The sequence below is a fragment of the Columba livia genome, chromosome 2 (genome assembly GCF_036013475.1).
Source record: "Columba livia isolate bColLiv1 breed racing homer chromosome 2, bColLiv1.pat.W.v2, whole genome shotgun sequence".
NCBI classification, from domain to species: domain Eukaryota; kingdom Metazoa; phylum Chordata; class Aves; order Columbiformes; family Columbidae; genus Columba; species Columba livia.
The window spans coordinates 65,309,942-65,333,388 of NC_088603.1; the positions used below are offsets into that span (position 1 = coordinate 65,309,942).

At 40.7% G+C, this 23,447-nt stretch overlaps 1 long non-coding RNA gene across 3 annotated transcripts in view; it reads right to left on the reverse strand.

Moving 5' to 3' along the window:
- The window catches only part of LOC135578813 (uncharacterized), a 284,707-nt gene that overhangs the window by 79,150 nt on the left and 182,110 nt on the right, over positions 1–23,447 (reverse strand). For all 3 annotated transcript variants that reach the window (XR_010470931.1, XR_010470932.1, XR_010470930.1), the window contains exon 6: positions 1,950–2,121. This is a non-coding gene — a long non-coding RNA (uncharacterized LOC135578813). The remainder of the gene's footprint in view (positions 1–1,949; positions 2,122–23,447) is intronic.

The following is a 23,447-nucleotide window of genomic DNA, read 5'->3' on the forward strand; positions in this document are numbered from 1 at the left end:
TGGTACTACTTGATTCAACTGGGGACCAGATAATACAAGGGCAAGCTAAGAGACTTTTCCGATTAAAGGAGCACAAGAGGGACGAAGGGAATGGATGAAGAAGTTGCTGGGTATTGAAGAAGAATGACCAAGGGGAAAAAATTAGACTATAAATTTTAAAATGTTAAAAATTATGTCAGAGGAATTTTTAATTCAAATTGGCAGAAGGAACACCAAGTGAAGCAGTCTTGCGAGTGAGAAAGCAAGAAAATACATGCGCATGTGGGCATTTAAACTAAACTGCAGTATGGATAAGCATCAAGTGTCACTAATTTGTTTTATTTCCTGCATAAATGAAAGGACATATTTTGTTTGGGTTTGTTTGGCTTTGATAAGGAGCAACAAAAGGGGAAAGAGTGTGAAACTGATCCATCATAACCTGATGCTTTGTGCCCACCTTGGGAATTTTGCACATTCTGAGTACTCTTAATCTTTTGCCCCACCCTCCATATAGGAAAAGGAAACCAGAGTTACATCAGCAGAGTGGCAGGGCTGCAAGATCACAAATTTCTGTTACTCAGGGGCAGAGCTCAGTCAGTGCCCTTGGTCTGTCTTCTCACAGAGATGCAAGAAAGCAATATACACACCAGTGCTCTCAGTACCTCCTGCCCCACTCCTTAAGAAAAAAATAAAAAGAGAACACTTTGAACCAACCTTTAGACCCTGTTGGCATGATTCTCCTTATGGAGTAGAGGGAAGGAAAGGGAAGAAGCAATTAGACAACTTGTCAGTCAAGAGCTCACAGGGAGGAGTGCTGCAAAAGCCTGCAAAAGTCACACCGCTCCCATCCTGAGATTATACTGGACTACAGCATGTGCCAGAGCTTAATGTCAGGTTTATTAGTTGCCTTATTTTCCAGAAAGAAAAAAAAAAAAAAAAAAGAGAGAGAGAGAAAGAGAAAGAGAGAGAGAAAGAGAGAGAGAAAGAGAAAGAGAGTTAAAACAAAAAATGGAGAAGAGGGTTTGGTTTGGTTTTGTTTCTGACCAAGTGCAGGAAGCAAGTTTTATTCCTTGAGGAAAATTCTCAGGAGTGGGAATGAATATGAGAATTGTATATCTGAATCATCTTGTTAGTTCCCTAAATCCCACAGCATGTGTGGTTCAGAGAATGTTTTCAGCTAGGAAACGTTTTTTTTGTAATAACTTATATTTATTTAAAAACAAACAAACAAACAAACAAAAACACCAAGAAAGAAAAGGGGAAAAAATAGTGGTTTAGAGCTCCTCCCTTTCTAAATCACAGTTGGATCCAGAAAGACCAGTGTTGTTTTTAAACAAAGTTAGCAAATTGCCCTTAGGCTGGTCAATTCCAGTAATCAGCATCAGGGTAATGACAGTCACTCAGACGGTTTTCCCTTTGCCAGACCAAAAATAACCACTCAGCTAAATTCTTCCCAAAAGTGTTTATTTGGGCTAAAGTGAGTGCAGTTAGGTTGCAGACACATTTTTCTTACTGTTGGAAAATGTACACCTCTATACATAGCATTGCTTCAACACCCCTCTCTCTGTTTATTCAGAGGTACCACTAGACATATAGGTTCTAGGGAATATATCTTCAAAATAATCAAAAGCGTGTCCTCCCTTTCTTGTTAGACACAGCAGCAAAAGAATGAATTTTATCAGATGCTGCCTGTCAATTACAGTCTTTGTGATGTTTACAGCATGCTTGCAATGCACTGCAGGAAAAATACTGATTTCTCTAACAATCATGGAGACTTCTGCTTATTATAGGGACAAATAAATCAAAAGAAAAGCACCTTTCATATTTATTTGAGGCAGATACAACGTTTCAAAAGGCATAAAACCCCCAAAATCACAAAAAAAAAAAAATCAGATGCCAAGTCAGAACACTCCTAGTTTACCAACCTGGAAATGCCAAGTGGTGGCCACAACATTATACAGTGTACTTACAGCACAGAAAGCCCCAAGTGCAGAGGTAGTAGGAAGCTTGTTATGCATAGTCTTTCCAAGGCAGCTCATCACACGAACACTGAGGATGTTGCTGAGAGCAAGGACCACACAGCAATATTTGCCTTGACAGCTGGTAGAGAGTGATCTGTCTGCATCTCCTTAAAGACATTACCTGTGAGAAATTTGAACAACAATAATTTAGGACCACTAAAAACATGTGTTTCACACCACTGTGGATATTCATGTCCCATCCCAGTCCTTCCAGTCTTGGAGAACAGGAGAACCACACTTAACAGCTCAGTTTTTCCCTAATCAGCATAAACCAGTGTTTTCCTCAGAGACTGGAAAGGACACTAGTGCCAAGGTTGGGGGCAGGAGAATAACACGGTGTTCACAGATATAAAATAACTGTTTCATAACTTGTGAAAAAAATTATGTGAGCAAGTCTACTGGAACAAGAATGTTAACTAAAAAAAGCAGATGAAAACAAATTTTCTGCCCATGGTCACTCAGCATGAGATAGTGGAAGGAAATGACACTGAGTCATCTCAACATGGGATGGAGCAAAACCTGAAGGAGTACTGGATAAAAAACCCAAGAAATAAAGGCCAGGGTCAGCTACTGATGAATCCCAATGAGGTCACAGCCAAAGGGAATTGATCTTTAATTTCCTTGACTCCAAAATACAACACACTTCTTCAATTACATAGTTTCATGTTAGCTTTAAAAATTTAATGGGAGACTAAACATTTTCATTTGTTACCATTCCCATTCTAAAACGGGAGAACATGGTCATGCAATTTTAATACAAATGAGTCAGTATTGTAGCTGGTTTTGCATCTATATAACTGCATTTGTGTAGGCACATGTGTATGTGTACACACATAGTATGTTGATTCACTGTATTTACACACAATCTATATTATATCAAGTTTGTTTCACACCTGAGAAAGGGCTTGTGCTTCCAAAAGATATTTTTTGCCATCTAATAACAGACATTTCTTTTCTGATCCTTATAGTGTTACACACACTACTTACACTCTAGTAGGGTTTATGTACAGATAACACACACTTATTCCCCCCTCCTTGTTTAATTGACCTACATCAATTGACTAAAAATAATTACACACTACCAACTAATAAAAATAAAGTATCCACACTTTAAAAAATATCAAGTAAGGTGTTGTTCTTACCAATACATATGGCTTCCTAAGCAGCATTTTTTAAAATATATACATTTCCTTAAAAACAAAAGGGTACTAGTTATGTTTTGCACATAAGGATAAAAACTTCACACTGCAAGTCTTTACAGTACCATAATTTACATTCTGATGCCATAAAACATCAATAAATGTTTTAGAGATAACCATAAAATTGAGATCCAAGTTTAATCTTTTCTAAAACTCTGCTTCAACTCAGCTGCTAGGGTCCAAGCAGGGTTATTTAATCAGTGGCCAAGTTCATTTGTGGTCCAAACTTTTCCAAAGTTCTCCTGTTTTCTGATGCAGCCTCCCAGTTCAGACTCACCCCTGTGTCTGGCAGGGGCTGGATATTTTGCTGCAAATGCTCTCATCCAAAGAGGCTTGCAACTTTGAACCCAAAATGCTTCATGTGAAATACACAGAAATTTGGGCCAAGGCAAAGAAAGGCATGGCCCTCACAGAACTTTCATGTGGATTTCTGGTGGGCTGTGTCCGATGTGGACTTGGGGGGGCTGCTCTTGTAGTAGAGTTTGCCCCAGCTCCCTGGACTTCATTGCTTCCAGAACCTGCACCTTTGTGGTGTTCAAGTATTACACCAACTAAAACCAAAATTTCCCCAATATATTCAAAACATGGTAACCTGTGAAAACTCGGAGCCTTATTTCTGAATAGATCCAGTGAATCCGAGAGTGGAAACTGGAGACAGACCCCTGGGCTCTGATTCCTGCCTCACCACTTGGGCTGCCAGAGGCCACTACCCCCATGCCCAGAGGCCCCTGGGGCAGCCAGAGCCGGCCCCATGGGGATGGGTGACATCCCAGAACCCTGACGGGATGTGATGTGCCTGCCCTACAGGCTGCAACCGAATTCCAGCCTCTTCTAGGAGGTATCTGTAGAGGGAACCTGTTTGTTTTGGCTATCTGGTTTTAAGCTTCAGGACCAAATAATAAAAGAAAAACAAAATACCATTCCAGTCCAATTCAGACTAAAGTTGAAAACATAAAAGCACGGCATCATACACACTAGATAACTTATTTCAACTTGTTCTTTAACAGAACAAAGTAAAAAGAAGAATGAAACTGTCCACGTTCATAGCATGTTTCACCAACTACTTAGTCGTAACAAATGGCATCTAAAATTTATTTGGGGCTTGAGTCTACACCCAATGCAGTCAGCTGGAGCTTTGCACTGTATCAGTGGGAATATAAGGTCGGACATTGTAGAAGATGAAGCAGTGAGCTATGACAATTCAATATACTATTTCAGAAAATGTGAAGTTTAGATCTCATACTAAGTGTTTAGACCAAGTCCACAAGCAACATAGTGGTTATGTTTATAAATAACTTGCAGCCAGTGAGAGAATAGCTTTGATTCTGCTGTTAACCCACTGAACTGGAACAAAGACGTTTTCCTAATACTGTAATGATTTATCAGTAGGGTATTACGAGAGGTAAGTGGATGTTACACATCAGAAAATAAGTGTGGGAAAGCGGTACACATTGTTACATAAAATACTAAGGCAAAAACTTGGGGTTTGGTTCTCCTAATCTTTACTTATTTACTTGACCACAGGAAGCAAGCTACAAAATACCACCTTGTACGGTGAGAAATATTACAGTCAAGAGGTGTATAACAACTCAATTACTTTTGTTGCTTCTTTCTACAGAGAATAAATTCACTTTACCTTTTATTTTTTATCTGTTTCCAGAAAACCAGGCTTGTGTAATTTCTTTTTATTTATTTATTGATATATTCTTTCTTTATTTATCATCAGTGATGACCGAGAAAGGAACTTTAGCAGGCTTTCCTGCATGCTCCACAGTAATGTGGTTTGGTTTTGGTTTTCAGTTGTAGGTTACACTGCTTGGAAATCAGCAAAGTCAGAAAGTCAGTGTTTCAGGATATTTGAGATTCCTGGAAACCTCTGAGAACCATGTCAGTCCCTGATTTGGGAATGTGCTTACCTGTTTAACCTCAAGCACAAGATCTCACATCTTTATTCCACAAAACTTTAATCAAGCATTTAAATTTGAACATGGATTGAAGTGCTTTGCTGAATCAGAAAGGATCTGGACTTTTTTAAAGAGCAGCATTGTTAATTGACCGCGAAGATGTTATATCCTGCAACTGGGCTGCTAAAGAGCCGTGCCTGCTGGCAAGCGGTTCTGGTAGCCCACAGCAGCCAGCTGCCTTCTGCAGCACCGCTCGGGGGGTAACCCCCCCTACAAACACTGCAGTACAGGGTGCTGTTTGCTCCCAATGTGCTGGTTCCTGTGTGTAACTGGACACTAGTCACAATAAATTTTTAAGAACCTCTCCTTTTTAGAGTAATCTATAAACTAATACTGACATGATTTGTTTAAATGATAAGTTTTATGGTTGAAGACTATACAAGGCAATAAAATGTCTTTTACAGCTGATTAAGCACTGAAACAAAGATGAGGCATTTGATAACCGCAGAGGCATTGCTTGGTGAGGATATTCTAATACAGTGAGCATTCATGTAATAAAAGGAGTTAAAAAATTCAGACATCATGCTTCTTCCCTTCACATTGTTTCATCTTTTGGAGCTGACATGGAACTGCAGCCATCACTTGCCTTGGACTTTCTGCAGAAGCCGATACTAAGGATGTGCAGTTTGGGTACAAACAGAGCAAAGAACAGTTTTGAAAATTGCAGATCTGTTTGTGGCCAAGTACGTAAATAACTGATCCAAGTCATGTCCTTGTGGAAAGGGAATACCAGAACTAGGAAATACATTTCTGAAACAGTCACCTGAGTATCTTCGGCAACTTAGCCTTGAAAAGCTGAAGAGATCACACTTGGCCGTGATGCAGGCAGAAGCAAATCATTTGGCTTCAAAGAAATTAAACCCACTACAAGAGCTCTGAATTCATCTTAAGTGTTCAGTTGCCCATTTTGTGCATGTAAGTATTGCTGTGCAGTATTACACATATTCTGAGAATCTCAGTTGTCTGCTTAAGAAATGTCTGCTTCACAGTGTCAATAAAGACATTGGTGGTGTTTGTCACAGGAAGATTTGCTATTTCTAGGCTGTGATTGAGCAAAATTCTTGTCATAGACTACTGTATTACAGTGCTTTAAAGTAAAAATCTCAAAATAATGCAGCTCCTTTAGGTTACTCTAGCTTGAAATTAAGCTTCTCATACCCCTCTCCTCAAATAACAAGCAAAATCAGAGGAATTTAAGCAAACCACCATATGACTTTATTTTAACTGCAGCAAAATCAATTTAGCATCATTACTCCTACTTCTTCTCTCCAAAACTATTCATACAACTATCTCAGGTCAGATTTTTACCACATGCACTCTCTATGTACCACACTCTGCTTTTGTACAATACCAAAAAACATGGGCCTCCACTTTCAGCTGGAACTTTTAGATGGTGTTGTCATACAAATGAAAGGAAATATTTTAGCTTTCTTCTGTACCAGCTAACATTCCTGCTTATTTTGGATGGGTAATTGGTCTATAGTATCTGGTTACAAATTCTTACACAACTTAGATAAAATGCAAAGAATAGTCCAAAGAATAAAAAAACAAAGAAACAACCAACAAACAACTTTGGGCATATGCTGTGTGAAAATACTTTCCCAAATCATTCAGAAAACCATGGGTAAAATTCTGGAGTCACTATTACTAATAATTATTTTCATACCTCCAACACGCAAGGTTAGCTTCAACCCTTTCAGCTGTAGATTAGACAGTCTTCAGCACAAACTGTGCAATCTGGGCATGCTTTCTTTTACCTTAATTGTGACATCTTGAATAAGGCCATTGCTGTTTAGAAGAATTTATTTTGTGTTTGAAAAACACTTGTAGAAATTCACAACTAATGAGACACATCAGAAGACTATTGTGTTTGACATTATTTTCTTTTGTCCTTTTTGAGGATGGAGTTACTTTGGGTATATTGGCAGAATCTCTTAAGTAACACATGAGAAGGTGGCACATGTTCTTGTAAGTGTCACTTTATTCAAAACTGTAAATCAAGTTTCTTGTTATTCTCTATGATTTTCAGCAGTATTTTACACTACAGAAGAACAGTGTAGCTTTCTGTTTCTTCAACCATCTCCAGTGCCCTGTAAATGACATCTGAAGGATGGAAAGAGTGTCAGCTCAATATTTGGATTCCTACTGACACATTCAAAACAAATTTTCAGAGACTGAATTTAAACCAAGCCTCAGTACTTGTGGTTTTCTTAGCCCACAACCAACTTTGCAGACTTTCAGTTTTGGAAGTCACTGGTACATTAATAATTCTTCTCCTTTGAATCACAGATACTCCTTTCCCATTTATTTGTCTTCCTCTAAATGCATTTTTTGCTTCAACACAAAGCATTTGCATCCTACATGCCTAATCAACATGACCACAGTACTTCAAAACTGCCTTTAATCAACACTATAATGTCCAAACTATTATTATATGCAGCTACCACAAGTATGTACCCAGAGGAGCTTCTTTGCCTTTAAAGTTGCAGTAGGGAAGCCTGCATTTTTCACACATCCCTTTCTACTTAGCAATGAATAATTTATCTCTATAAATTTAATCTTCAAAGATACCTAAGACTTAGAAATACTGGACACAGATGAGGCATGATGGAAGTAGCTCATTCTGGCATGATGGTGTTTACATCATATCCCCATTTAAACATGGTCCCCAGGTTTTCCATGCTCTGCATTTTCCTCTGGCCAGGAGAATCCAAATCTGGGGTAGCACATCAAATTCCAGCACACTTAAAAGCATCTCCTCTTTTTTGTGTTTGCTTGTCTTAGGCTATGGATAGATTCTTCCCACCTTGATGCTTTCCCTGTCCTTCTCTACTCACCTCACCCCCTTTCTTACAGGTTGTTTTTCCCTCACCGATATTCCAGCGGGCTTTGTGTGCAGAGCTTCAGACATACATTGATTTAAACACAGAAGTACTTGTGGGTGGAGGGAATGTCACAAAGAGTTGATTGTATATCTACCAGTATTTCTTCAAGCAAGATTTCCCTCACCCTTTCCCCCTCCTCCTCCTTTGCCCCCCGCCCCCCCCCCGTTACAGTGCACCCTGTAAAACAAGTGTCCCCTTTCTCCCTCACCCAGTCTGTTCCTGTGATGGTCTTGTTCTTCACATTACTTCAAGTCTCATGACTCGAAGACACAGTTCCCAGAGAGAAATGCTCAAGTGAGAATGTCATGACCAGTTGACCACAAACGCTACCATTATTCATTGCTAGGCTGAATTATTCCTGCCCACCATGGATCACATCACTATGCAAAGGCATGAGCTAAGAATATGGGGAAAGACTGGCAAAAGGCCTCTTTAAGAAGTATGCCAAATTTCACCAATTCATTTCATGAACAAAATATGTCCAAGGAGGTAATCTTTCTATATTCCAAGTACTTTAATGCTAAAAGGAGTCCAGGTGTCTATTTCTGTACATCAGTGCACACATTTCCCTGACTTACATTTTCAAAAGAAGGGACTAGATATAATAAAAACAACAATAACAACATGAAAAAAGAGATTCAGCTTTGTTTTTTCCATAGCTTCATCCACAACTGCGGTCATTTCTCTTGGCAGTGACATTTTAAAAGCTGCAAGACCAGAAACAAGGTTGACTTTCAGATTGTTATTTTTTTTTAACTTGAATGTTGTTGGCCTCAAGTTTAGAAGGAATATTTAATCTTGGTCAGTCCCCTTCTTTTTTCTAGGACCTATACATGGAATAGGTTTATAATTCAGGAAGAAAATATACAGTACCAAAACACATAAAGAAAAATCCTCCTCAAGGGGAAACTTCTTCTCAATGAAAGAGGAGACTAATCAAAGAAAAAATGACAGCAAGACATTTTCAGGCACCACCACATAAAGATCTGATTACACACGTACATGACAATAAGCCACACATGGTTTGAAGATGGTGGAGCTGGACCCACATGGTATTGCAGCTCAGTGATTTCAGGGTGATGAGCTCACCCTGCTGCCCAGCATCATGGGTGGGGTGAGGGGGGTGGATGACTGTGGTCAGCTTTGGCACACACGTACAATCAGGAATCTTGCAGGACTTTCATCGTCCTTGTATTACTATTACTGGCACAACCAAGGGCAAGCAGAGGTGACACAAAGAGGTACAGCAAGGTCCAAGAAGGCCGCAGCTCAAGACGTCTCTGTGCTGCATCTATATGAGCAGCATCAGAACATGCTGATGACACTGATGACACACGATGACATGATGACAGGTTCCAGTATAGGTTGGGAAATTACATATTAGAGAGCAGTGTAGGGGAAAGGGACCTGGGGGTCATGGTGGACAACAGGATGACCATGAGCCAGCACTGTTCCCTTGTGGCCAGGAAGGCCAATGGCATCCTGGGGTGTATTAGAAGGGGGGTGGCTAGTAGATCGAGAGAGGTCCTCCTTCCCCTCTACTCCGCCCTGGTGAGACCACATCTGGAATATTGTGTCCAGTTCTGGGCCCCTCAGTTCAAGAAGGACAGGGAACTGCTGGAGAGGGTCCAGCGTAGGGCAACGAAGATGATTAAGGGATTAGAGCACCTCCCTTATGAAGAAAGGCTGAGGGAGCTGGTGCTCTTTAGTTTGGAGAAGAGGAGACTAAGGGGGGACCTCATTAATGTTTATAAATATATAAAGGGTGAGTGCCATGAGGATGGAGCCAGGCTCTTCTCAGTGGCAAACAATGATAGGACAAGGGGTAATGGGATCAAACTGGAACACAAGAGGTTCCGCTTAAATTTGAGAAAAAACTTCTTCTCAGTGAGGGTGACAGAGCACTGGAACAGGCTGCCCAGGGAGGTTGTGGAGTCTCCTTCTCTGGAGACATTCAAAACCCGCCTGGACATGTTCCTGTGCGACCTCACCTAGGCGTTCCTGCTCCGGCAGGGGGATTGGACTAGATGATCTTTTGAGGTCCCTTCCAATCCCAAACATACTGTGATACTGTGATACTGTGATACTGTGATACTGTGATGCTGAGGTAAAGGAGTTACATGCACGTGATTTCTCACAAAAGTGCGGGATTTTAAATGAAGCCACCAGGGATCCCAGTTGTGAGCACGACCATGAGCACCTTGCACCTGAATTCAAACTGACCGAGCACAAAGTCTCCTGACAATACCAGTTTGCTTTGCTGAGGAACAGCATAAGCTGCACACAGCTTGCTACTCCCCTTTCTGCCTCTGTGGCCCATGTCCTTGCCATGTCCCCCACAGGAAGAGGCACAGAGGAGGGGCGCTGCAGGGAATCACACAGCAGGGAGGCAGCGGCAGCCACAGCACAGCTCCCCAGCCAGCTCAGGGCTTCGCTTTGCATTGACACCCACCATTTCCCACCCACAAGTTCTTAAACAACCGCCTCACTACAGCCAGCCCCTCTTGGAGGGAAGACTAAGTGTGTCATTGCTCTCTTATGCAAGGCAGGTCCCAGATTTGAAAATATTTACAAGTAATGAAAGGTATCTTAAATTGGAAGAACTTTGAGACTAAGTGCATATAGTTTCAGATAAACACCAACTCCGAAAGAAATAGTTTAATGCTTAAAATATTTTAACAGTATGGCACACTGCCCACAGGCCCCACAGGTTGCATGGAAAGCAGAAGGAGAAGAAACAAATGTGTAGAAAATTTTGCTAATGTGTACATCTTACCTACCAGCTAGTTTGTTTGATTCAGCAAATTGAGAAAGAGACACGGGGAGGTACAGAGAGGGACAAGTGCCTTTAAAGCTGCATTGATTTGGTGCATTACCCACTGTTTGTACCATGCTTGGATTTCTAGTCCTTGAGCCACCCTAACCTTCTGCTAATTAAACTCAGCCACATCCATGACAAAGAACCGGTTCTCTTTACAGCAGCTGTAAATGTGATTTGCCTCCTTCATCTGGAGGCAGTATTTGGGCACTCTCCCAGCTGCACCATGTCCTCAGGACACAGAAGAGGGCTCCCGGAGAGGGCAGAGGGGGAGGAGGGTCAGAAAGCAGAAACCACTCTCCCTAACCTAAGCACAGCAGAAATGAACAATTGCACACACCGTGAAGGCAGGCTGTCTACACAGCATGCCTGGGAATTAATGTTTTGGGATAGTGAAAGGCCACACTGTTATAAGGTTGTCTAACGGCCATCTGCAGGTCTAATAAACAAGGGACTTAGGGAGAGGTGGAAAAAGCTGCTTATGCCAAAGGAAAAAAAAATGTGGTTTGGAGAGAAAAAAAAAAAAAAATCTCTCCTGTCACCCTATTTTCCTTCTGCTGCCCTGTTCTGCTGCAAAGAAAAAGCCTCACGTTCAGTAATCCTGATGTAAGATTCCTGGGAGGAAGGGAAGGACAAGTACAGGGGAATTCCATTTATCCCAAAGGTTGGAATTTGTTCTGTTTCATTTCTCTTTAGCTTGGTTATTTCTTCCCTCTAGGCTTTGAACTTTTTAAATAAATGTTGCAGGGAAAACCACAGAAATCATGTCCAGGTTTAATCCTATGTCAAAGTTCTCCACCCCTGTGCTTCATGCCCTGCTCCTTCGGTGTACGCCTCACTCACTCAGAAGGAGCTCCTGACCGCCCTTCTGAGACCCATGGTGAGGAAAGAAGAAATGGCCCAAGCACCTCCCACTAATATTGCAGTGATTATTAATTTCCGCCGCTGTTCTGAGATCAAAAGAGCCAAATTACCAAACTACAGCAAAACAAGAATATTTGGGAGGAGGGCAAAATTGTCGATTTTTCACCCTTTTTTGTCATTTCTGCTCCTTGTGCATTTTTTTCCCCCCTTACCTCCTCCTGCAAGCCACCATCCCTCTTCTCACTACCTCCCTTCCTCTTCAGAGAGCTTGCAAAAGACCCTAGGGCAGCACAGGGCAGATGCTAGTGCAAGACCTCTATCCGTCCTAGCCAGGCGCAATGTGTGAATGAGATTTGGTGCCGGTTTCCATGGCAATGCAACCACGCAGTAAATGCATGCCTCGTGTAGGATTTTTGTCACAGAGGTAAACAAAACAATAGAGCTAAGCTTAGGATGTATAGCTAAGCTTAAGACACATAGGGAGTTACCACCACCACATAAAGACAGAGCACTTCTCTTCATGTTTTCCCATGACTACCTTTTTCCCCCCTTCCCGCCCCAGTTATCTATCTTTTTCTAAGCAAGCACTGAAGAGCACCAGTTTCAACAGCTCATATATATATGAGCTCATATATGTATGTGGGTGTATAGAGTATAGCTGTACATACATGCAGCCAAGAGAGACCACGCCACCTATATATGGTCAAACAGTATTTCCAGTGACCCCTCTTTACCCTCTTATGTCTGAGAGAGTTTCTTAAGGGCTTTCCTCAGAACCACAAAGCCGGAGCTTTAATTCCTGACCTATTTCCAAAGCTCAGCGAAAGCCAGCACAGATGTATGTTCACCACAGAAACATCCTATGATTTTGTAAAGCAATGTTAAAAAAATATATATATATATATCTGAACTTGGAAGGCTAAACACTCTGAAAGCTCTTAGATCCAAAAAAGTCATTAGGGAAAAAAAAATATATATATAGTTTGTTTTAATGTTTTCTTTTTTACAATAAAGTTATTTTAATTAGATGAAAGCACTCTGTGGTTTCAAAGAAAATAAAGAAAACCTTAGGGTTTCAAACCTTCAGCATAGGTGTAGCAGTTGATAGCTAATCATTTCCTAAGGTCATGGAAGGGCAGAAAACCCAAGTTGCACAGGATGTCCCTCAGCTTCACCACCTTCCTGCCTGACTCCTGCTAAGAGCTCACCATGTTCCTCAATCAGGCAAAAAGGTATGGCTGCTCTCAATGGGGCTTGAGATATCCCTTGGAGACAAGCACGAGTTGCTAAATTTGGGGCATGCAATATTTTGTGCAAAAGCTTGCAGTCCTGTGTGCTGCACAGCAAGTTGCCATTCTTCAAGCCTCATTTTTGGGCTGGCCATTGTAGGCTCCCCCAGGATCAGGCAAAGAATTGATACAACATTTTCTTGATTCATAAAAAAATTTACCTGTCTTGCTAATATTGGACTGTAAAGAGCCTTTGTCAGAGCTGAATGTCTTACTCAACATTGCAGCTAACAAACATGCTTTTCAGGGCTTTCTAGCACTCTCATATAACTGCCTTCCACAAATGCCAGACATCAAAGACTAATGTTGCCTGACGAGGCATAATTGACACAATGACAACCAAGAATCTCATATCATCATATGATCCTTTTTTAAGCAGTGTGACAACCTTTCCAGCTATCCACACTTCCTTTAAACAGCTCACTTTAAACACAATGAAATGAACTTTAAAATTGGCAGTTTAGTATAATGAAGTATTTGCAAGAGCTGTAATGTCTTTTTCTCATTCTACTCCTAATCGCACACATAATTTGCACTTAATTCAGATTATCAATGTACCACTACTATAAAGGGGAGAAAATTGCATCCATTTGATTGTAAAATGAAAGATTAAAAATACTGCCTAAAACCTAGCAGGTAACATATGAAAGTATAAAATGCAATAATCAGTAAACATTCATATCTGGGGTGAGAAAATGGACAAAAATGCATAGAAAGTTTCCAAAAACCTTCTTCTCTTCCTTTCGCATACTCTATGGAACAGTCCGCCAAACCCCAAAGAAACATTCCCATTTTGGGGGGGAGGGGGAGTAAACCACATGCTTTCCATAAATAGCACTCTCCTCCCTTAAATAAACCTTGTGCACTCAAGCCTGTGACTATGTTACAGTTTAAATATTTTGCTAACCTTATGTGATATTCTCAGGAAAGCTAAAAGCAACACCAAATAACATCTGCCCCCAAACAAGTTATATGTGGGTGTGATTAAGAGGCGGCTTTGCATCTGTTTGGAAAAAGGGGTGCCCTGGCTAGGAATGCAGCCCAATTCATCCTAGGTCATCTGGAATGGCTCAGCTCAAAGGTCCCTCTATTTATCCACAGCTAAGAAGCTGCCTGGCTACGCTGCCTTTATAATGAAGTTGGCTTAGCCTTGCACAAGGGAAAGAAAGAGAATGGCATCAAAAGAAACAGGCTTACTGGGGCTTTTAGATGAGAGATCATCTGAGCAAGCCACTATCAGTGGAAAGAGGAGGAGGTTTTCTTGGACAGATTATACTATTTAATTAATTAAGGCACATACCAGAGGCAATTGGAGTGTAAAGACGCAACTGGAATGAAATGACAGGCTGGTCCAGAGCCCCTCATCACGCTCAGTTTGGTAGCAATCTGGGAAACCATTGGCATTGTGAAAGGCTGTATTCAGTCTGCTATGGAAAAACTGGACACCTTTTCCCATTAAATTCTGCATTGCCTTGTGATACCCTCAGCCACAGCACGGAGTAAAGACCAAAGGGTGTTGATAGAAAATCGGCCCCTACCCAGCCTCCTCTAATCCTGACTACCAAAAATGAGTGAATTAGCACTTTGCATGTGTGGATAGGCCAAACTGTATTTTTTATAGATATATATATATATACATATATATACACACATATATCTCTTCCTCCTTCCCCGTATCAACAAAACATCAGCCTTGCTTTTAAAACCTGGGCAACAGGGAGATTACAAGGGCAACTACACTGAGCCTTAACATTCAGTAGATGAATTCTGGGTTGCAAAAATTGGACTGTGGGCAATGCAGTGTAGAAAAGGCAGAAGCAGAGATAATCAGATAGGTTCATAGAAAAAAAAAAAAGCCCCCGTCCCCCGCCCCCGAATGACTACATTAAAATAGTGGAAATTGTCATCTTCTCATCTGCCTGTGTGACAGTCACAGCTATAAACAATCAAGCTTGCTTAAAAATTGTACTGTTCAAAATAATTCTCTCAAATCCTTATTTGCATTGGAGGACAATTCGGCCATATAATGCACACAGATTGTACCTTCAGTACTTTCTTCTGGAAAAAACAGCTAGAAGGTTAGCACCAAAAAAATAAAAACTAAGAGTCATAGTTGACCGTATTATAACTGAAATAGACTTGAAATTTAAAAATAAATCCCCCCCCAAACAAAACAAAACAAAACAAAAAACCGCACAAAAAAACCCCACACCACACCAACAAACAAAAAACCACACAAACACACCACACAGGTAAAGCTCCAGTTAGTCAAGAAGTGACTCTCTAATGTCTGTTTTGCCTTTGGACACATAGAAAGGCAGAAAAAGGGTTTTATCATAGTTTTATCTACAATCACACTCAACTATTACAATAACTATACTGACCTAAGAATAACGGAAAAAATGTTCAAAGTGTTGATGTAACTGTTAAGAGCACAGAGTGCAAAGACAAAACCGTGCCACACACCCAGCAACTTGTCTCTCAGAGTTCTAACATCCAGCAGCTGTCTGGGTTCCCACCAAATTTGTCTTCATGGGTTACACAGAACGACAACAACTCTTTTCACTTTGGTCGAGTAATGAATTTGTGACACCAACATACCCAAAAAAAGATGGGAAGGAAACTTAAATCATCACCTAACAGAACAGCTATCTGGAGACCAGGAATGTGTTGACTTTGCTAGAGCTGACTGTGATCTGAGTTCATTCTTTGTATATTTAGCCAGAGGTCTACTCTGTGGTACCTTCTGTGGCTTCACAATTTTTGCACAGGGGAAAAGGCATGCCTGGGTTCCTCATTCAAAGGCTCTGATTCCCCCCTGTGAAATGATGCAAGCATTCCTTAAAAAAAAAAAAAATAAAAATCAATGTTTCAGTATGCTCTTGATGCACGCTTCTAAGGCAGACCCAACAACAGACCCAGAACGGCATGCTGCAAGTCAAGTTCTTCATACATTTTAATTACAGTTTACACAAAATGAAAGGCAGGTTAATAAGCTCAGTTCATAAAAAATTAATAAGAAATGGCATTTTTGTACAGAAGATCAGGGGACTTAGCCTTTCGAGGGCTGATCAGAAAAATATATTACATGCAAAAGTCACCTATAGTCTTCAGATGGGAGAGAGGCAGCAGCAAAACAGGCAGGGGATGGAGAAAGGAACAAGGGATTTTATTTAATAAAAAAAAATTTAAAGGGAAACATTTATCATTAAGCTGGTCCCTCTATACCAGAGGAGCAGATTCAAAAGGTTTTCTCCCATGTGATATTTTTCAAGACCACTGAACGCACACAAGCCCACACATGCAGGAAGCAGAACTATTTTGAGCAGTGAAGCTGGAAAGACAGACAATAGTTGCCACCTCCAGACAGTGAGAATGCACTTTTCCAAGGGACCCGTGGCCACCCGTATTTAATGCGGGTAAGTGAGAAAACGCTCCACTCTGACCAATACGAGACCCAGTACTGCAGCTGCTCACTGGAAGCACTGGGTGGCCCTTTGCTTCAGCTGCCTGAATACTTTTAAATGGAAAACATGAGTGCAGAGATCTGGGTGGTGTTCTGAGTGTGGTGGCCTGGAAAGGAGGGGGAGGTGGAGTTGTCCCCTGCCAAACACTTGAGTCACAGCACCGTGTCAGGGAATCCCATGCAGAGCCTCCTACTTTGATGTGCAGAACTGAGGCATCAAGGAAACACCACCCTGAACTTTCTGGTAACATCACCAAAATTATCTGAGCATAACATGTGCTTTAGCTAGACCCTTTTTATATCATGTTTGGGCTATCTCATATACGACACCAGTGTTTGCAGTAAGGCGAGAGCATGAGAAATAACTGCGTGCCTGGGCTTGCTCTGCACCCTCTTTCTCACCCCATCTTTGTAGCTCTTTGTCCAGGGTTACACCTTGCAGGTCCCCACCTGCCCCTTGGAGACAGCCATGGCTCTAACTCCTCACACTAAATTTACTTCTGAATGTGCAGTGGGCACACATGATTTGGTCTATGATTTAAAAGTGATTTATTTTTTTTTTCACCAAAATGGAGTTAAAGGGAAATTAAAAAGTTCCTTCCAGAAGAATATAATTTCCAAGTTAGACACCTTCAGTTTTTTTCTAAAAAACCTACAAGGTTCTAATATATTAATAAATAGCTGCTGTCTTCATAATGTTGCTGTACTTATTCCATTACTGTCTGACACTTCCTATTGTCACTGCTGGAATTTTTAAACACTTTCGCATGATTAGTGCTAATCTCCACATTTCTTGGAGGGTTGGTAATAAAAGGAGAGACATGCATGGGTGTGTAAAAACGATTATAGCTAAACATGTGCTCTAAAGCCCACTCTTAACATTTCTCAATTTCTAGCATTTCGCCCTTCCTCCTAATTCCCATCTTATGAAAGGAAAACAAAAATGGGAAGATTTTCCTTTCCCCCACCCCTCCCACCCCATTTATTTTAGACTTTGTCTGGATTTATTCCTGATCAAAAGAGAGAAAGAGACCTCCTTCTCAAACCAGATGATTCCCAGCACAGGGTGCAAAGATGCAAACTCCTGTTTGAAACAAACACTTGGTAAGCAAACAGCAAGCTCCATATCTTGATTTTCTTTCAGAAAATCTTGTGAAACTGGTACAACAAGCTATTGTGAACAGCTGCTTCAAGGACAGAGCCTCACAATGAACAATCTCTGATTTACACACAACACTACATATACCTAGACAGCCTTTTCTTTGTTTACTCCCAATGATTTCAACAACTCTTTTACCCTGATTCTCTGTAACACAGATTTTCAGCAGATAAGTGCAAAGAACTTATGCATTTGAAAGCACTGCTAAAAGATAATTTTAAATTCATATTTTCGTAAAATCCTACTACCCACACCTTGAAAAAACAACCGATGGACAGCTGTTGTAGCATTATATAACTCACTGGCACAAAAGCCAAGTGTACTGATTGCATGGACAAGCTCCACCCATCTAGGTCCTCAGCAGAAACATCCACTGCACACCACATGTCTTCCATGCAGAACCAACCTTTCCACAGCCTTTGCTAGGAGAGAAGGGGGATACCCACTGTACACAGCACTCCCTCCAGGGGTGTCACTGACTTCTAGCTGCAGCAAACAAATCGAGCTGGACTACTGTGTGGCTCAAAGCTACATTGTGGTGTACCAATTGCTGCTGGAAGCAAAAAAAAAGCCCTGAAAACACCAGAAGAAGGCAAAGGCTTGGAGTCAATAGCTCAGCCACTGTTTTCCAAAGTGAGATGCAATGCTGCGATCACTAAAATCAATGAGTTGCAACAGCTTCTCAGGTCAGCACTGACACTAAATAGCACATGTTCAGCCCAGGGTATATATTTAGAAGGTTTTACATTTTGTTGAGATTCTATCTGTTGTTTTAGAGCATGACACAACTCTTACTAGGGCTCCCACGTTTGCCCAGGAAATGTCTGCTTACTTTCGTGTCCCTCCCTTGGGCAGGGGACCCTCCCTTCCCACCACTTCTTTGCATCCCCTGTTTTGCTTCTTTCTTCCCTTGAGGTCACATAGGATTCCGTCCTCCTTCCAACCATTACATCTCTCAGTCTTGCTTCCATGTTGATCTTTCCTTCCCTCCTAACACCTGGGGCTCAGCCTCCTCATCCCTTTTCATGCCCTCTGTCACCTCCCTGTCCTCGCCAGCAGCACCACTGCTCCCAACCATCAGGAATGAGTTCCCTTTTCCCACCCTAGGAATGACACTTACTCTCTACTTCTGCACAGTCAGCTACATCAGGTCTGTTTCCTATCGCCAGCTTAGGTCTTAAGTTCTTATTGGTGGCCTATGTAATTCCACATACACACGAAATACCTTAAAAACAGCCTAAATTCATAAATGTGAGCAGGAAGGGTGGGCCACAAGAATCTCACCTTCTTTTCTTAAAATGCTGTGAAACTTACACTTCCACTGTAAAGATCATCATGGTAAACAGAGGCAAATGACCATGGCTGCTGCTTAAAAATGTTCATTTTGTGCAAGCAATAGCTATTTTTCACCACATTGTTCCAATAGCAGTATCTCCATGCTATACATGCACCATGGGTATCTATCTATAGATAGGGCTCATTTACATCACACCACCAGCACCTTGTGGTTCTGCTGGTGGCAAGGACATACAGCCAAGATTTCCTCATGCCCCAGCTACCACTGACCTGTGTAACTCTGGCACTGTGATTTACAGCAGCTCAGCTGTCCCAGTAACAGCAGTGCCCGACTCAGTGTTTAAAAGAAGGCTGTTGCTCCCATGCTACCCATTTCTTAGATGTAATCATAGGATCGTAGAATAGTATGGATTTGAAGTGATCTTCAGTGGTCATCTAATCCAACCCTTCTGCAATAAGCAGGGACATCTTCAGAGCCCCATCCAACCAGGCCTTGAATGTTTAAAGGGATGGAGTGATGTCCCAGAACCCCCAGTTGTCACTATGAACAAAGCATTCTTGCCATTAGAAAACCTCTTTCTGGCTGAACTTGTCACTTCTTCCACTGCCAGCCAAAAACACAGCAAAATCAACACAGCTCATTGCACTGGGCACCAGCAAGCAGAGCAGGTATGTAGTCAGCTCAGCCAGACTCATAGCTGGGTAACCACATTATACAGGATGTCTGAGGTCAGTCATTTGTAGCTAACAGTGATCAAATATACTTGAAACTTTTATCTGATCAGCTACAGCCACTCACCAGAGATTCCTTAATACCCAACAGCATTCACCTGAGGGGGCCTTGATCCCTTTAAGGATTTGCAAGTACCTCTTGCACTTGGTGTGTTGGGTGGAGAAATATCCTGCTTTATTGTGGCTCCCTCATACTCAAGTAAGCAGGGCTCCAATTATTTGGTATTTTTGTCTTAGCAAATAAAGAGGATCTGCATTACAGTAGGTCCGCTTTAAACAGAATGAAAATAAGGGAGTAGCAAGCATCACTCCTAATCAGTTAAAGGCATACCAAGAAAGTTCAGCAATGTCTGGAAGTACTGACAGACTTGCACGGCACACATGCTGCAAAGAGAATGGTGAACACAGCTGGCCAAAAGACATTGCTTAGTTGTTTGCATAATAATTTAAAAGCAATCCTGAGGTGAAAACAGTTTATCAGACATAAAGAGGATAGGTTTTTGATGGCTTCCACAACTCCATCCACCCCAAACCCAAACTCATTGTCCATCCACTTAACAGCCAGCCCTTACTTCCAGAAAGATTAACTGGCTTTTCTATATGTTACTCCTACAACTAGAAGTGCTGCACATTAGCCAGAGCTGTCTGATTTTAATGTACCTGACATATACACTGGCAATTTAACAGCAGCCCTAAAGCTATGTCTGCCTTGCATTTACACACCTTTCTACATGATTTTTTACAAAAAGAAATTCAAACCATCATGAGAGCTGATCCTTTTCGTTATTTGCATTCATCATTAAGGAAAAGCCTGTGAGCAAACAACGTTCTACTCACCTTGAAATGACAAGGAAAGTGAATATACAGGCCAGGCTTTGAGGGCTATATACAGCTTTTAAAGTTCAATCTGGACCTCCTAAAGCAAAGTTTTCTAAACTCAGAGGCCCTTAGATCTCATCTGCTGAGCTCTTTCAAATACAGGACAAAGTCTAGAATGTACTACTCCTCTCACTACAAAGAAAGAAATCACCGATACCTCCAGGCAAAGCTTTGAAAATTTATTCCTTCATGACTTTATATTTAAATAATGACATTTGTCAAAAACTTACAATGATTGCATTTAAGACCTTTGAATTCGCTTTAGGTAACTAGATCACACTACCAGTGATATCTTTTCCCTAGGAATCCCTAAGTAAACTGTCAGAAAGGACAGAAAATCCTGAAAGCCATGAGACAACATTATCTACTTGTCCAGGGATGAAACAAGTGATCTACTGATCATGCCCCTTGTGCAGGTCCAGCTACCACCGTGAATCAATTTTCTGAATGCAGGGATTGATCATAAAATTGCTTGCACTGTCACAATGTCATAATGCAATATAAAACATTAACTCTTTACTTTCCAAACCTCTCTCTTCTTTTATTCCTCTCCTCACGGAAATAGTTACAAAAAAAGTTTTTCTTAGAGAAGATGCATAATTGCCTCAGATCAAGCAGGTTTTTGCATGCCTTAATTTATATCTACAAAGTTACTTCTGGGCACTAAATAGACAAAAGCCAGCTTTACCAGTTTTTAACAAATGAGTATACACCAGCCAAACTTACTGCTTATTTTGCATTCCAAATTTAGTCTTGATTCCTGATTTAAAACAAACAAACAAGAAAACCCTCACACCAACAAACTGTGCAGTCATGACAGAATTATGTCTTTATCAGATTAAACTTAATTTGAAATATACCTGCTCATTCAATTCATGCAATATATTAGGATGCCAGGGTCACTATGCTCCCTGCCACAGTCAGAGCACATGCATAAAGCAGAGGAGTATCTGAATTCCCAGGCCAGCAGCTGCTCTCAAAAATTGCTCAGATACGCACTTCTGGTGCATGGGAACTACCGCACATTAACCACAGGTCAAAAGCCTGTACTGAGCCAACGCTATGAATTTACAATTAGCTCACCCCACAGTAATTTGTTTGTATCCCCACAGCCAGGGTTATGGGTACCAGAGCTGGGCTGGCTCCTTACCTTCTGTTATTTTAACATTCGTGTCCTTCCACCTGTTTGTATTTGCCCCATGGGGTTAAAACATATTGCACAGCTGTAGGGAAACTTTGCCACATTTGTCGTCTTATATTTTGACCATAAAACAACATAGAATAATCCTACATAACAAATACCATCATTGCTCTAACTGCACAGAGGTCTGCCAGCATCCTTACCCTCATGCAAGGCTACAATAAGCGACAATAAAAGCACACTGCCCCTGCTTGATGAGGTTGTTCCCTAAAGTTTAAGCCAACAATAAACAAACCTGCAATGCTGACAACTAGGATTGCTATACAAACTCTGCGAAGTGACTCAGCAAGTTTTAGGATCTATAATCCTTATGGTCTGTCCAACTGTGTAATGTTTTGGGTTGAAAGCTTAAGGATTAATTTCACAGAGTGAAGACAAGGCAAAATTGTCTCAGTCCAACTATTTCTGAAGTGACAAAGTTAGATTTGGAATTGATCTTCAGATTTTTTTTTGACCCAAAAAAAGTATAAAACTTTGACAAAATGCTTCTGTCTACTTCCACTGAAATTCCTCTATCTCTCTCTCATACACACAAAGCTCATCCAATACCTTCTTCTCAAAACCCAAGTTCAACATCAGTTATGAAATAGTGTATTGTTCCTAGATGCGAGAAGTAAGTTTTTTATAGTAAGAATAATCATTAAATGACACAACTTCCCCAGGGACATGGTAGAGTCCTCATTACTAGAGATTTTCAAGTTGCAAGTGGATAGGGTGCTAGACGGTCTCATCTATGCTCCCTTTCCCATGGAAGGTTGGACCAGGTGATCTTTCAAGGTTCCTTCCAACCTGGGCTGTTGTGTGGTTCTACAATTATAACAATTATAACAATTATAACTTCTAATTGTAGAAGTTATAAACAGAAAATCTTAATCACAAAAAGATGCAAATCATAAAAATATAAATAAAATCATCCATAAATAAGATTTGTTTCTAAAGAAGGAAGACTGTTGCATTTACCCAAATAGAACTCTATTCCATACATATCAACTCGGGGGATTACCTTTCAGTACTCTGAAATTGCTTTTAGTGGGATTCATTCTTAAGTATTTATTTTATTTTTAGGGTATCTTAACCACAGTTAAAACTTGTGACACCAGCCTTTCTTTACTGACTTAAGATTTTAAGTTTGGACTTCAGAAATAACTCCTACATGTAGCCAGTAAAAGCACTCTTCACTGTGTTTTGTTCTTTAGAAATCACCAGAAAACAGATAAACAGTATTTAAGTGAATAATTTGAAAATATACTTCAAGTAAGTGTTACATTTTCCTGGAAGAAAATTGGTTCTTGCCTAGAAAACATATTGTAAAAAGCTTTATAAAGGGTATGTTAGTCCATGACCATGAGCCAAAACAGAAGGTAAAGAACAGAAAACATCTCCCAATCCCAACTAATGTCAATGTGCTATGGAAACAATGCCAAGGTTATCACATATGTCAGAAAACATATGTAAAGTTCTATTGATATTTAAAAAATCATTTGTGTCAAATGTGCTGGAAACATCAGATATTTTATTTTTCTCACATTACTACTTGTCTATATCACTGTCACATCATTGTGTAATTTTGATACATGAGAAGTGTAATAAGTTTAAATTAAGAGTTCTGTTTCTTGTAGAAAATACAATTATTTTCTTCGAAAGAATTTAGTCCAGGGAAAACGCTAGGATGTTGTCTTCAGTATTGCAATTCCT